The following is a 14178-nucleotide window of genomic DNA, read 5'->3' as shown; positions in this document are numbered from 1 at the left end:
TGGATTGTTCTTATAGAATGACAGATTACTATTCAGATTGTTACACGGTAATTGTACTTCACGGATGTTCAGGATAAGAATGAATATTATAACTATTCTTTAAGGTCCAGAGTATAGGCCTGTCCTGCGCAAACTTTCCTTGAAAGACCTTCATTTTCGAAATCCTTCATCTCAGAAATCAGCCTGGTGAACCTTCTCTGAACTGCTTCCAATACAAATATGACCCTACTTAAGTAAGGACATTAAAACTGTACTCCAGGCATAGTCACACCAATGCCTTGTACAGCTTTAGCAAAACTTCCTTACTTCTACACACTACTCCATTTGCAATAATGGCCAACATTCCCTTTACTTTCTTAATTATTTGCTGTACCTGAATGCCAGCCTTCTGTCATTCGTGTGCAAGGACACCCAGATCCTTCTGCACTGTAGCATTCTGTAGTCTTTTACCATTTAAATAATATTCTGCTTCTCCATTATCTTTTCAAAGGGGCCAACCTGACATTATCTCAGATTCTACACCATCTGCCAATCTATATCCCTTAACAGTCTCTTTGATCTGCATTTTCACTGAGTTGTTGGAGGGAGTGAATTCCAGGATTTTGAGCCAGTGACAGTGAAGGAATGGCAATATATTTCCAAGTCAGGATGGTAGTGACTTGGAGGGGAACTTCCAGGTGGTGTGTACCCAGATATCTGCTGCTTTTGTCCTTCTAGATTGTAGCGGCCGCAGGTTTGCAATGTACTGCCGAAGGAACCTTGATGAGTTCCTGTAATACCTCTTGTAGATGGTACACACAGCCGTCGCTGTTCATTGGTGGTGGAGGGATTGAATATTTGTGAAAGGCGCTTTGGCCTGGATGATGTGAAACTTCTTGAGTATTGTTGGAGCTTCACTCATCTAGGCAAGGGGAGAATATCCCATTACACTCTTAACCTGTGCCCTTTGTGAATGATGGACAGACTTTGGGGAGTCAGGAAGTGAATTACTCCCTGCAGGATTCCTAGCCTTTGATCTGCTCTAGTAGACACAGTATTTATGTGGCTAGTCCAGTACGGTTTCTGGTCAATGGTAACCCCACCAGGATATTGATAATGGAAGATTCAATGATGGTATTGCCATTGAATGACAAGGGGCGATGGTTAGATCCTCTCTTGCTGGAGATTGTCATTGCCTGGTAAAGTTTTAAGTTAAAGTTTATTTATTGGTCAGAAGTAAGGCTTACATTAACACTGCAATGAAGTTACTGTGAAATTTCCCTAGTCGCCATATTCCGGCACCTGTTCGGGTCAATGCATCTAACCAGCACATCTTTCGGACTATGGGAGGAAATCGGAGCACCCGGAGGAAACCCATGAATCGAACCAGACCCTGGCACTGTGAGGCAGCAGTGCTAACCACTGTGTCGCCCATCTTAAGAATGAGATGGTACTTGTGGGGTGAATATTATTTGCCACTTGCCAGCCCAAGCCTGGATATTGTCCAGGTTTTGCTGCATTTGGACATGGACGGCTTCAGTATTTCAGGAGTCACAAATGGTACTGAACATTATGCAAACATCAGAAAACATCTCCACTTCTGACCTTATGATAGAAGGAAGGTCATTGATGAAGCTGCTGAAAATGGTTGGACCTAGGGCACTACCCTGAGGAACTCCTGCAGTGATGTCCTGGAGCTGAGATGATTGACCTCCAATTACCATGAACATCTTCCTTTATGCCAGGCATGACTCCAACCAATGGAGGGTCTTCCCCCTGATTCCCATTGGCTCCCTTTTGCCAGGGCTCCTTGATGTGCTCGGTCAAATACTGCCTTGATGTTATGGACAATCACTCTCACCTCTTCTCTGGCGTTCAGCTCTTTTTTCCATGTTTGAATCAAGGCTGCATTGAGGTCAGAAGCTGAGTGACCCAGGCGGACCCCAAACTGAGCACCTGTGAGCAGGTTTTGCTGAGTAAACCCGTTTGATAGTGCTGCTGATGACCCCTTCCATCACTTTACTGATGATCAAGAGTAGACTGATGGGACAGTAATTGGCCAGGTTGGATTGTCCTGCTTCTTGTGTACAGGTGTCATGATGTGGAGATGCCGGTGTTGGACTGGGGTAAACACAGTAAGAGTTTTAACAAGACCAGGTTAAAGTCCAACAGGTTTATTTGGTAGCAAATGCCATTAGCTTTCGGAGCGCTGCTCCTTCTCATTCAGTTGAAAGCTGAAAAATCATTTTCAGGAGCATTCAGGAGCTTCAAAATCATCTGAAGGAGCAGCGCTCCGAAAGCTAATGGCATGTGCTACCAAATAAACCTGGTGTTGTTAAAACTCTTCTTGTGTACAGCACATACCTGGGCAGTTTTGCACGCTGCTAGGTAGATGTCAATGTTGTAACTGCACTTGAATAACTTCACTAGGCGGCGTGGTAAGTTCTGGAGCACAAATCTTCAACACTATTTCTGGAATATTGTCAGGGCCCATAGCATTTCCAGTATCCAGTACCTTCAGCCGTTTTTTAATATCATGTGGAGTGGATCGAATTGGCTCAAGACTGGCATCTATGATGCTGGGCCCCTTCAGATGAGGGTGAGGTAACCTGTAAAGAATATACCCCCACTGTCCTGCCACCAGCCCAAGCAGTAAAGGTTGCTGGGCTTCGTATTTGAAACCACCTCCACACACCATTGGAACAATTGCGGCACAATTGGGAAGAGTAGCTTCAGGGTTTCAGTGGACCCAGGGTTAGTTAGGCTTCCCAGTGTCTGCCCCCCCCCCGGCCGGGAACAGTGCACGTGACATTGCATTCAATTTTGCACACCTCCTCCACCAGCCAACATTCCCCCCCCATAGAAGACAGTATAAAATTCAAACGTTGGGTGCTGATGTGTGTTTGTTGATATGACTGGTAGAGCTCAGTCTGACAATCTTGTTCTGCACAGCCGATATCTACAATAATTGAGTCACATAATCAGCATGGTTGAGGGAACATACTCCAAAGTGAACTAAAGCTTTTAATGTGACCCTAACACATTTTATCAAATTGATGTCTCTTTACACCTCTTTGGTTAAGGAAGTGTAATATTTTAATTACTTTGTTCTGACTCATTGTTATTTTAATAAACCTGATACAAATCATGGAAAAAAATCTGACTTCATAATGTAAACTAAATACGAATTAATGAATAAGAAAGGAAAAGAACGTGGGTGAACAAAATGGAGCACTGCAAAGGATTAATCTTGTGCTACCAGTTAATGTATTGTTTGATGATGAGTAATTATAAGAAGGATAATTATAGGTCAGTTTTTGAAATCATTTAGTAATTTCTTTGTAAATCATTATATATGTGTTAATAGTTTATCACTTGTCTTATTGTAAAATTAGGAAATATGGGAGCTTTCTTTACATGTTAGGAAGGGTTTAAAGATGGACTAGTCCCTAGCCACCAATTACATCCCCCTGCTTGGCCTCTCTCTGAGGTTGTACCGGGCCATTTGCAACACGGGTGTCTAGTGTGACCCTGAGTAAAACTTGCAATCCCATATCACGAGGCCAAGAGCTATGTGGATAGCAAGTTTCTGGAGCTGGTCATCATGCAGCTTAAAGCTGTGAAAGCAGAGAGGGAGTGTGTGACCCCAGGCAGTAGAGGAGGTATGGTAGGCAGTGGGGGAGTCCCTTAAGTTGTCACAAAGTTATACACCACCTTGAAAAAATGATTTTTCAGCTTTCAACTGAATGAGAATTTTGCAATTTGAAATGAGGCAGGACTACTCAAAAATGCAAGACTACCTTCGAAGGTGAAGGTTAACAAACAAACAAACCAGAGACCCATCGAAGCAATCACTATAAGGAAGAGACAATAAAATGCAAAGTGCTGGATATTGAAACAATGGTTGCTACAGACAGACCCACCCAAAACCCCTTGGAAATACTAAATGGGTGATGTATAACATAGAACATAGAACATTACAGCGCAGTACAGGCCCTTCGGCTCTCGATGTTGCGCCGACCAGTGGTACCAATCTAAAGCCCCTCTAATCTACACTATTCCAATATCATCCATATGTTTATCCAATAACCACTTGAACGCTCTCAACGTTGACGAGTCCACCACTGCTGCAGGCAGGGCATTCCACGCCCTTACTATCTGAGTAAAGAACCTACCTCTAACCTCTGTCCTATATCTCTCACCCCTCAATTTAAAGCTATGTCCCCTCGTGCTAGCCAACACCATCCGAGGAAAAAGGCTCTCACTATCCACCCTATCTAATCCTCTGATCATCTTGTATGCCTCTATTAAGTCACCTCTTAACCTTCTTCTCTCTAACGAAAACAACCTCAAGCCCCTCAGCCTTTCCTCATACGATTTTCCCACCATACCAGGCAACATCCTGGTAAATCTCCTCTGCACCCTTTCCAACACTTCCACATCTTTCCTATAATACGGCGACCAGAACTGTACGCAATACTCCAAATGCGGCCGCACCAGAGTTTTGTACAGTTGCAGCATGACCTCCTGGCTCCGAAACTCAATCCCTCTACCAATAAAAGCTAACACACCGTACGCCTTCTTAACAACACTATCAACCTGGGTGCCAACTTTCAGGGATCTATGCACATGGACACCCAGATCCCTCTGTTCATCCACACTACCAAGTATCTTACCATTAGCCCAGTACTCTGTATTCCTGTTACTCCTTCCAAAGTGAATCATCTCACACTTTTCCACATTAAACTCCATTTGCCACCTCTCAGCCCAGCTCTGCAGCTTATCTATGTCCCTCTGTAACCTGCCACTTCCCTCCGCACTGTCTACAACTCCACCGACTTTAGTGTCATCCGCAAATTTACTAATCCATCCCTCCACGCCCTCATCCAAGTCATTAATAAAAATGACAAACAGCAGTGGCCCCAAAACAGATCCTTGCGGTACACCACTAGTAACTGAACTCCAGGATGAATATTTCCCATCAACCACCACCCTTTGTTTTCTTACAGCTAGCCAATTCCTGATCCAAACCACTAAATCACCCTCAATCCCATGTGTCCGTATTTTCTGCAATAGCTTACCATAGGGAACCTTATCAAACGCTTTGCTGAAATCCATATACACCACATCAACCGCTTTACCCTCATCCACCTCTTTGGTCACCTTCTCAAAGAACTCAATAAGGTTTGTGAGGCACGACCTACCCTTCACAAAACCGTGCTGACTATCCCTAATCAAATTATTCCTTTCTAGGTGATTATAAATCCTATCTCTTATAATCCTTTCCAATACTTTGCCCACAACAGAAGTAAGGCTCACCGGTCTATAATTACCAGGGTTGTCCCTACTCCCCTTCTTGAACACGGGGACAACATTTGCTATCCTCCAGTCTTCTGGCACTGTTCCTGTAGACAATGACGACACAAAGATCAAAGCCAAAGGCTCTGCAATCGCCTCTCTAGCCTCCCAGAGAATCCTAGGATAAATCCCATCCGGCCCAGGGGACTTATCTATTTTTACCCTTTCCAGAATTGCTAACACCTCCTCCTTATGAACATCAATCCCATCCAGTCCAACAGCCTGCATCTCAGTACTCCCCTCAACAACACTGTCCCTCTCCAGTGTGAATACTGACGAAAAGTATTCATTTAGTGCCTCTCCTATCTCTTCAGACTCCACGCACAACTTCCCACTCCTGTCCTTGACTGGCCCTAATCTTACCCTAGTCATTCTTTTACTCCTGACATACCTATAGAAAGCTTTAGGGTTTTCCTTGATCCTACCCGCCAAAGACTTCTCATAACAGGCTAGGCTACAGCACTGCAGAAAGACTGCAGCAAGATTTTCAGCATAGGAATCAGGCTGAGAGCCTGCGATGGCCTGGTGGTATTATCACGAGACTATTAATCCAGAAACTCAACTAATGTTCTTGGGACCTGGGTTCGAATCACACCATGGCAGATGTGACTCCAGAGCCACAGCAATGTGGTTGACTCTCAACTGCCCTCTGAACAATGGCAACTAGGGATGGGTAATAAATGCTGGCCAGCCAGCGACACAATGCCCACATCCCGTAAATATAGTCATAGAGATATACAGCACAGAAACAGGAGCGAACTTTACTAAAATTCTACCAGCGAACCGAGATCTCATGGTAATTGCAATATCTTCTACATCTGACTGTATCCATTAACATGGCTAATTCAAATCAACTAAAACATGTAAAAATATATGCCTCAAGGAAATTCAAAGAACATTAAACCATACATTATTTGAATGCTTTTTATTAGACTCTAACATTATTGATGATACTGACCTGTTTGTTGTGTTTTTTGGGGGGGGTGAGTTATTGGTTAATAAATTTGCTCTTTTTAACTCGGGTAAATTTTGTTTGGCTCATTATTGCTCACTGCATAAATAGTTATACATTTTGATTTGGAAAACACATATCCTTGTGAAACAGAAACTCAGTTTAAAGTTTATTTATTAGTGTCACAAGTAGGCTTATATCAACACTGCAATGAAGTTACTGTGAAAATTGCCACACTCCGGCACCTGTTTGGGTACACTGAGGGAGAATTTAGCATGGCCAATACACCTAACTGGCACGTCTTTTGGACTGTGGGAGGAAACCCATGCAGACACAGGGAGAAAGTGCAGACACTACACAGACGGTGACCCAAGCTGGGAATTGAACCCAGGTCCTTGGTGCCATGAGGCAGCAGTGCTAACCACTGTGCCACTCAAACTTAAACCTTTGAAGTGAGATTTTACAGCCTTGCTCGTCCCAAAAGTGTAAAATCCCACCTGAGGTCAACGGACCTTCCCATTGTCTGCCCCTCGCCTGCACAGATTCCTGTGGCAGGTGGGGTGGTAAAATTCTGGCCTTGTTGTCACCAACCAAGATGGTTAAATAGAGGAGCCAGATCACTCCTCACTGGGTCACAGCAAGATTCATCTCACTCTTTAATGTTTGGTTCAGTGGAGGGCAGCCGGAGTCAAGTCCATGGCACCATGGCTGGCTCAGCTGTGTAGAGCAGGAAGTTTGGGGAAGCAATAGTAATAAGGGATTCTGTAGTTAGGGAACAGACAGGCATTTTTGTAGCTGCAGACCTGATTCCAGGGCACAATGTTGCCTCCTGATGCCAGGGTCCAGGATGTCACACACTGCTACAGAACATTATAAGGGGGCATCCATCAAGTGTGGTTTCAACTGGTTCCGATGACAAAGATAAAAAGAGGGATAAGATCCTGCAAACAGATTGTAGGGAGCTGGGAGAGAGAATAGGAAGCAGGAACCCAATAGTATTAAAGCCAGGATTATTCCCAGTACTACCTATTTGTGAATATAGAAACAGGAGGATAGATTAATGCATGCCTGGAGCGATGATTCATGAGGAAGCATTTTTGATTCTTGGGATATTGGTCTTGAATCCGGGGACATGGAACTGAAAGAGACCAGAAGGGCTGAATCTCAAAAGGAGATGGTTTGGTAGTGCCTTTGGAAAGGTTTAAATCAATTTGGCAAGGGGGTGGGAATGAGGATGTAGCATTCGGCAGGAAAAAAAGATGCACAAAGAATTGGGAGAAACCGATAACACTAGAGGAAGAAATAATAAGGTAATTCTATTGTAATGTCAGAAGTGGGGATGTTTGATGATGACTCCAAAATGTTCAGTACCATTCATGACTCCTCGGATATTGAAGCAGTCCATGTCCAAATGCAGCAAGAACTCGATGATATCCAGGCTTGGGCTGACATGTGGCAAGTAACTTTCGCACCACACAAGTGCCAGGCAATGAGTATCTTCAACAAGAGAGAATCTAATCATCACCCTGAACAATGGCATTACCATCACTGAATCCCCTACTATCAACATCCTGGGAGGTACCATTGACCAGAAACTGAACTGGACTCGCCATATAAATACAAATGGCTACCAGAGCAAGTCAAAGACTATGAATCCTGCTGAGAGTAACTCACCTCTTCACTCCTCAATGTCTGTCCACCATCTACAAAGCACAAGTCAGCAGTGTAATGGAATACTCTTCACTTACCTGGATGACTCCAGCAACACTCCAGAAGCTTGACACCATCCAGGAGAAAGCAACCGGCTTGATTGCTACCGCTTCCACAAACATTCACTTCTTCCACCACTAACAACAGTGACAGTCGTGTATACCACCTACAAAATGCACTCGGCTATGGGATAGTGGTATTATCACCAAACTATTAATCCAAAAACTCAGCTAATGTTGTGGGGACCTGGGTTCGAATCCTGCCATGGTAGATGGTGGAATTTGAATTCAATTAAAAAAAAACCTGGAATTAAGAATCTATGATGACCATGAAATCATTGTCAATTGTCAGAAAAACCCATCTGTTTCACTAATGTCCTTTAGGGAAGGAAATCTGCCCTCTTTACCTGGTCTGGCCTACATGTGACCCCAGAGCCACAGCAATGTGGTTGACTCTCAGCTGCCCTCGGGCAACGAAGATCAGAAATAAATGCTGGCCAGCCAGAGTCATCCATGTCCCATGGATGGATAAAAAACATTTTTAAAAAAACTAGGGATGGGCAATAAATGCTGGCCCAGCAATGCACACACCACGTAACTGAATTAAAAAAAATGGTGGGGTCAGACTAAGAGGAAGTACTGAAGATCTAATTCAGGCTTACAGTGCTCGTATTTTTTATTCATTCATGGGACGTGGGCTTCGCTGGTTAAGGCATCATTCATTGCCCATCCCTAATAGCCTTTTAAAATGTGGTGGCGAGCTACTTCCTTGAAGCGCTGCAATCCGTGTGGTATAAGGACACCCATTGTGTTTAGGAGGAAGTGCCAGGTTTTTGACCCAGCGACATTGAAGGAATGGCAATATAATTACAAGTCAGGTTGGCATGTGGCTTGGAGAGAACTTGCAGGTGGTGGTGTTCCCATGCATCTGCTGTCCTTGTCCTAGATGGTTGAGGTTGTGGACTTGGAAGGTGCTGTCAAAGGAACCTTGATGAGTTGCTGCTGTGCATCTTGTAAATGGTGCACGCTGCTGCTACTATGCATTGATAGTGGAAGGAGTGAATGTTTAAGTTGGTGGATGGGTGCCAATTAAGTGGGCTGCTTTTTCCTGGATGGTGTTGAGCTTCTTGAGTGCTCTTGGAGCTGCAATGGGCAAGTGGAAAGTATATTATCACCCTCCTGACTTTTGCCTTGTGGATGGTGGACAGGATTTGGGGACTCAGGAGATGAGTTACTCCTTGCAGAGTTTCCAGCCTCTGACCTGCTCTTGTAGCCATGGTACTTATATGGCTCAGTTGTTTGAGTTTCTGGTTCATGTAACCCCCAGGATATTGATAGTGGGAGTTCAGTGATGGTAACACCATTGAATGTCAAGGGGAAATGTCACATCCTGTTTTGAATGGAAATTGTTGAAAATGGTCATCGCCTGGTATTTGTGCTTTGCTATTTTACCATATATCAATCCAAGCCTGGATATTGTCCAGGTCTTGCTGCATTTGGACACAGGCGGCTTCAGTAACTGAGGAGCGTGAATATTGTGCAATCATCAGTGAATATCCCCACTTTAGACTTCATAATGGAGGGAAAGTCATTGACGAAACGGCTGAAGATGGTTTGGGCCTAGGACCTGACCCTGAAGTACTCTTGCACCAATGTTCCAGGACTGAGATGGTTGGCCTTCAACAACCACAACTATCTATAAGTATGATTCCAACAAGTGAAGTCATATCTTCAAAGCCTTCAATTTTGCTAGGGCTCCTTGTTACCACACTCAGTCAAATGTTGCCTTGATATCAAGGGCAGTCACTCTCACTTACCTCTTGAGTTTTGCTCTTTTGTCCACGTTTTGACCAAGGCTGCAATAGGGAGCTGAGGGGCCTGGTGGAACCCAAAATGAGTATCAATGAGTAGATTATTGCTGAGTAAGTTCACTGTAGATGACCATTTCCATCACCAGGCTGATGATCAAGAGTAGACAGATGGGGTGGTAATTGGCCATGTTGTATTTGTCCTGCATTTATGTACAGGACATACTTGGGCAATTTTCCACATTGCTGGTTGATGCATCGATTGAAACAGCTTGGCTAGGGGCACGGCTTGTTCTGGACACAAGCCTATCGCCGGAATCTTGTCAGGGCCCATAGACTTTGCAGTATCCGGTGCCTTCAACCATTTCTTGATATCACATGGAGTGAATAGAATTGGCAGAAGACTGGCATCTGTGATGCTGGGAAATTCCACTTGGCCATTTTGGCCGAAGATGGCTGCAAAAGCTTCAGTCATTTGCACTGATGTGTTAGGCTTCCCCCATCATTGTAGATGGGTATACTTGTGTAGCCTCCTCTCCAGCTGTTTTATTACCCACCACCATTCAACACTGGATGTGACAGGACCTCAGAGCTTAAATATCATCAGTTGGTTGTGTGATTGCTTAGCTCTTCCTATCGCATGCTGCTTTTGCTATTTGGCATGCAAGTTGTCCTGTGTTGTAGTTTCACCCAGGTTGACAATTTTTTATGCATGTGTGGTGCTGCTCCTGGCATACTCTCCTGCACTCTTTGTTGAATCAGGGTTGATCCCTCGGCTTGATGGTAACGGTAGAGTGGGGCATATGCTGGGCCAGAGGCTGCTGATTGGTGTTGTATGCAATTCTATTGCTGCCGACAGCCCACAGAATCTCATCGATGCCCAGTTTTGAGTTGCTAGGTCTGTTCGAAATCTATTCCATTTAGCAAGGTGGTAGTGCCATACAATGTGATGGAGGGTATCCTCAATTTGAAGACAGATTTTGTTTCCAAACGATCTGTGCGGTGGTCACTTTTACCAATACTGTCATGAACAAATGCATATTTGACAGGTACATTGGTGAGAATGAAGTCATATGTTTTTTTTCCTCTTGTTGGTTCCCTCACCTCTTGCCGCAAACTTGGTCTAACAGCTTTATCCTTTAGAACTCAGCCAGCTCAGTCAGTAGCGTGCCACCAAGCTATTATTGGTGATGGACATCGTAGTCCCCCACCCAGAGTACAATCTGTGCTTCCTCCAAGTGGTGTTCAATTTGGAGGAGTATTAATTCATCAGCTGAGAAGGGCCAGTAGGTAATAACCAACAGAAGGTTTCCTTGTCCATATTTGATCTGATGCCATAAGACATCATGGAGACTAGAATCAATGTTGAGGATCCCAACTGTATACCACTGTTTGCAACTTCTGCTAGGTCTCTTCTGACGGCGGGAGAGGACATGCCCTGGGATGGTGATGGTGGTATCTGGGACAATTTCTGTAAGGTATGATTCCATAATTATGTCTATGTTAGGCTGTTGCTTGACTGTGTCTGTGAGACAGCTAATTCAAGTTTGGTGCAAGCCCTGAGAATTATTAAAGTGGACTTTGCGGGGTCGACAGGGCTGCATATGCCATTCTTATTTTCGGTGCCTTGGTCAATCCGTCCAGTTTCATTCCTTGTAGACTTTTTAGTGTTTTGACACAATAACTTGCTCGGCCATTTCAGAGGGCATTTAAGAGTCAATCACATTGCTTTAGTCTGGAGTCACTTTTAGGGCAGACCAAGTGAGGACGACAGATTTCCTTCCGTAAAGGACATTAGTGAACCCGATGGGTTTTTACGCCAATCGATTATGGTCTTGGGGACACTTTTGGACAAGTTTTTTAATTCCAGATTTATTAATTGAAATTTAAATTCCATCAGCTACCATGGACCCATGCCCCCAGAGCAGTAGCCTGGGTCTCTGGAATACTAGTCCAGTAATATTACACAACTACAACACTACTTATCTCGACTGTAAACACATGAAGGGTGGTAATTAAAGATGGTGAACTGCTAACACAAATAACAAAATTAGAATATGATGTTGTGGCAATGGGCTCAATTTTACAGCCCCCTCCAGAAGATTTTGCAGTTGGGGGGGGGCATCAAAGTTGACAACACACCCACCATTTTTAAATAACTGATTAAGAGGCAGTTGGGCTTGTTAATTTACCAATTGACCCAGATAATACGGAGCCCGCACTGTAATATTGTTGACATGGCAGGCTAACAGGAATGGGTAGGCCACATTTTAAAAACAATTGTTTACCAGGTGGGAAAATGTGTTGTGTCCTTTAGGGATTGCTTTGTGAACATTGGGAACAACCCAGCCCCCCTATAAAGTTGTCATGTCTGCTTCATTCCCTCCCACCTGGCCTACAGAAATAGCATCCCTCAACGTCCCTCCTGAGGATGCTCATTCCCCACCAAAAAAAATGTACTTACCTGGGGCCAGCGTCCATCTTTTCTTCTCCCTGGACCTACATGTACTTCCGGTAGTGCCGATTACTAATTAGCCAGCAACTCTTTAGGTTGGAAATCCTGCTGACGGGAAAAAGATACAGAAGTCCGAGGACACATTCCAACCGACTCAAGAACAGCTTCTTCCTGCAGCCATCAGACTTTTGAATGGATTTACCTTGCATTAAGTTGATCTTTCTCTACACCCTAGCTATAACTATAACACTACATTCTGCACTCTCTCCTTTCCTTCTCCATGAACGGTATGCTTTGTCTGTATCATGAGCAAGAAACAATACTTTTCACTGTATACCAATACATGTGACAATAAATCAAATCAAATCAAGAAGGTACATTCTCAACTAGTTCAGTTACCCACAGAATGCTCTGAACGGCAGGCTTCTTTCAGGTGCTTCAGTTGCCAGCCACCTTTTCTTCTGGAGGTGAGCAATCCAGCCCGACAATAGTGACATGGCTCAAAAAAGAGCCTGAACTTAGTACTAAATATTCTGGATACAAGGTGTTCAGGAAAGATAGGGATGGAAAGAAGGGAAGAGAGTCAGCAATACCATTTAAGGAGAATATTATGGTGTTGGACAGAGAAGATATCCAAGAGGAGCCAAGCACAGAATCTATTTGCTAAGAGTTAAACAATACAGATGCCATTACAGTGCTGGGTTTATTCAAAAGGCCATCAGCTATGTGGGAAAGATATACAAAAATGCATTTGCAGAGATAAGGGGGGACTTTAATTATCCTAATATAGACCCCCCTAATATAGGGGGTAATAATACTGTAAAGTGTGGAGAGAGAAGAGTTTCTAAAATGCGCTCAGAAGAATTTTCTTGATCAGCATATTTCTAGCCGAACATGAAGGTGACATTGCTGGAACTGGTTCTGGGGAATGGGGTCAGTCAAGTGCATCAGGTGTCAGTACGGGAATGTTCAAGAAACTGTAATCATAGTCTCCTAAGATTTAGTTTAGTTACATAAAAAGACAGGAAGGTGGCCAATTTCTATATCTGAATGCACGTAGCATTCATATCAAAATAGATGAATTGACAGTTCAAATAGAAAAATATGTATATATGGTAGGATAGCCACTACACAGACAAGGGCCTGAATTTTTCATCGGTCAGGCATGCACATTTGGTTGGCGTGAAACATGTTCCTGGTAGCGGTCGGCCCCGGAGTGCAATTTCACATTGGCTGGCCAATTAACGGCTATCAAGTGTGAAATGTGCTCTGGGAAAGGCTGAGCGCTGCTGGGAAGGGTAGGAAGAGAATGGGCTCTGCTAAAATGAGCAAATGGTTCCATTGTGCTCCCTCAAGAGATGAGCTGCTGCAAAACTGTCTCAGGGAACTGCAAACCGGTGAAAAACAAATAGCAACAGAAAAGCTATGCAAAGAATGCCTTGTCAGCACATTCAAATGCAAGCCTCAGTGTCCAGATGTCATTTTTTATTTTATTTCAACTCTGACAGCTCATCCTGCCCTGGGTCTAAAACATAAAGGCTACCTGGCCAATTGGCCTGCCTGCCAACTGTAAAAGAGACATGGCAGGTGAAATTGTGTTTAATTAGCCCCTTAATGGATAGATTTGTCTGCCTGATTGTTGGTGGACAGGCTTCCGACTCTCTGCACCCATCAACTGAAACATTGTTCGAGTGTGTGGCAAAGCCAAGACAAATGCCCAATGTCTTCTCACACAAATTCATGCATTTCAGAGTTGCCTGAGCAACGTAATATTTTAACTAAGGTTGCAGAATGACATATTATCACAGATAGAGAATTCATCATCTAACAGGGAAACAGGCAGTAAGTAAGCATAAATGGGTCATTTTCAGGTTAACAAGATGTAACGTGTGGAGGAATAAGTTCTGTGGCCTCAAC

The 14178-nt window shown here is 43.9% G+C and overlaps 1 protein-coding gene across 1 annotated transcript in view; it reads left to right on the top strand.

Moving 5' to 3' along the window:
• Positions 1-14178, top strand: part of LOC144509533 (adhesion G protein-coupled receptor B2-like) — a 962811-nt gene that overhangs the window by 616581 nt on the left and 332052 nt on the right. The window lies entirely within an intron of this gene.

The sequence above is a fragment of the Mustelus asterias genome, chromosome 21 (assembly GCF_964213995.1).
Source record: "Mustelus asterias chromosome 21, sMusAst1.hap1.1, whole genome shotgun sequence".
In the NCBI taxonomy this organism is placed as follows: domain Eukaryota; kingdom Metazoa; phylum Chordata; class Chondrichthyes; order Carcharhiniformes; family Triakidae; genus Mustelus; species Mustelus asterias.
This window is presented reverse-complemented; position numbering and strand designations above follow the sequence as displayed.